This window comes from Cherax quadricarinatus, chromosome 9 (assembly GCF_038502225.1).
Source record: "Cherax quadricarinatus isolate ZL_2023a chromosome 9, ASM3850222v1, whole genome shotgun sequence".
Taxonomy (NCBI): domain Eukaryota; kingdom Metazoa; phylum Arthropoda; class Malacostraca; order Decapoda; family Parastacidae; genus Cherax; species Cherax quadricarinatus.
The window spans coordinates 15,870,399-15,872,985 of NC_091300.1; the positions used below are offsets into that span (position 1 = coordinate 15,870,399).

A 2,587-nucleotide genomic window follows, 5' to 3' on the forward strand; every position below is an offset into this window, starting at 1 on the left:
TAGACGGATACAAGAGTGGTAATGGTTGGGTGTGAGTAGACCCGACCTAGCATGGGCCAGTAAGCCCATTTGTTATGGTCGTAATGTACATAACTCGACGTGAAGATATGACTCTCCATAACAAATGATAGATATTTTGTTCTTCCATGAACACTTATAATATAGAAACACTGATCACTAGTGCTCATGATCCTCTCACCTTCGATCAGTAAAACAAAATTAGTAGTGGAAATAAGCTTGGCTTGGTGACCCGGCTCTATTCACTGCACCAACACTTACAATTACACTCTTGACTCCGGGTAATTTAAGGCAACAAATGAGTCTGCCTTCTTAAAAAGAAGAGTTTGTCAATTATTCAGTTACTCTTGACTATATAAAAGTTACTCTTATATTTCTTCTGGCTCTTGCCTCGTGATGTTTCCTTGTAACACGTGTTCTAGACATTTAGTAACAATACATCATTCACAGGTGAAAGCATATTCCAAGCATCTAGTAACGACATGGCATCCCATGGTAGAAAGGTGTTCTAAGTATCCTATAAAACAGCCCCCACAGGAGATGTATTCTAGTAAGACAGCATCTATAGATGGAGCTGTGTTCTTAACATCTAGCAAGACACAAAACACAGGTGGGGATAACTTATAAATATCTAGCATGACACAACTGCCATTACCGAGTATAGCAGACTTTGGTCCAGGTAGTGCCTCCACTGAAGGATTAAGTATTTCATATCTAATTTAATTTAGCTGAAGAAACGCGACTTTATATATATATATATATATATATATATATATATATATATATATATATATATATATATATATATATATATATATATATATATATATATATATATATATATATATATATATATATATATATATATATATATATATATATATATATATATATATATATATATATATATATATATATATATATATATATATATATATATGTGTGTGTGTGTGTGTGTGTGTGTGTAATGTATATGTAATTAGACACACTAATTTTAGCTACTGAAATAATATTGTAGGTCTTGCTGCTGTCCTGTGAATAGTTAATATTAGCTTGTTTTCTGTTGCAAGTGCTAACGTTATGTGTGACGCATGTGACCATCAGAGACTGTCTTCCACCTGTATGTGACCGTCACAGACTGTCTTCCACCCGTATGTGACCATCACAGACTGTCTTCCACCTGCATGTGACCATCACAGACTGTCTTCCACCTGCATGTGACCATCACAGACTGTCTTCCACCTGCATGTGACCATCACAGACTGTCTTCCACCTGCATGTGACCATCACAGACTGTCTTCCACCTGTATGTGACCATCACAGACTGTCTTCCACCTGCTTGTGACCATCACAGACTGTCTTCCACCTGCTTGTGACCATCAGAGACTGTCTTCCACCTGCATGTGACCATCACAAACTGTCTTCCACCTGCATGTGACCATCACAGACTGTCTTCCACCTGTATGTGACCATCACAGACTGTCTTCCACCTGCTTGTGACCATCACAGACTGTCTTCCACCTGCATGTGACCATCACAGACTGTCTTCCACCTGCATGTGACCATCACAAACTGTCTTCCACCTGCTTGTGACCATCACAGACTGTCTTCCACCTGCTTGTGACCATCACAGACTGTCTTCCACCTGTATGTGACCATCACAGACTGTCTTCCACCTGCATGTGACCATCACAGACTGTCTTCCACCTGTATGTGACCATCACAGACTGTCTTCCACCTGTATGTGACCATCACAGACTGTCTTCCACCTGCTTGTGACCATCACAGACTGTCTTCCACCTGCATGTGACCATCACAGACTGTCTTCCACCTGCATGTGACCATCACAGACTGTCTTCCACCTGTATGTGACCATCACAGACTGTCTTCCACCTGTATGTGACCATCACAGACTGTCTTCCACCTGCATGTGACCATCACAGACTGTCTTCCACCTGTATGTGACCATCACAGACTGTCTTCCACCTGCATGTGACCATCACAGACTGTCTTCCACCTGCATGTGACCATCACAGACTGTCTTCCACCTGCATGTGACCATCACAGACTGTCTTCCACCTGCATGTGACCATCACAGACTGTCTTCCACCTGCTTGTGACCATCACAGACTGTCTTCCACCTGCATGTGACCATCAGAGACTTTTTATGACGTAGATGACCTTTATTTGGTGTCAAGAAAATCTCATGTGATGTCTCCGACCTTTCCAGTTAAAAAGTTAGTCAATAAACCATTGAATGTCGTTGAAATTTTTGTCATATATATTAATAATATAAATAATTTTGTTATATTAACGATATTAATAATTTTGTCATATATATTAATAATAATTTTTCAAGATATAATTATTATTAATTTGTTATTGTTTGATGATATTCAGTAAATCTGAGACAGTATAAATCTTTAACACGCTGCGGTCTGCTGAGCACATTTCGGTCTGCTGAGCACATTTCGGTCTGCTGAGCACATTGAGGTCTGCTGAACACACTGGAAATGTTGGAGACCGATATATATTAAATTGTTACAACTATTGTTATGGGGAAGCGCTA

The 2,587-nt window shown here is 39.4% G+C and overlaps 1 protein-coding gene across 1 annotated transcript in view; it reads left to right on the forward strand.

Annotated features, from left to right (window-relative positions):
- The window catches only part of LOC128686191 (protein dimmed), a 3,041-nt gene extending 2,286 nt beyond the window's left edge, over positions 1–755 (forward strand). Inside the window, exon 2 of the mRNA XM_053773001.2 lies at positions 1–755. This exon is cut by the window's left edge and continues 1,986 nt beyond it. The gene's annotated coding sequence lies outside the window, so the exon portion shown is untranslated.
- Positions 756–2,587: the final 1,832 nt, after the last annotated feature.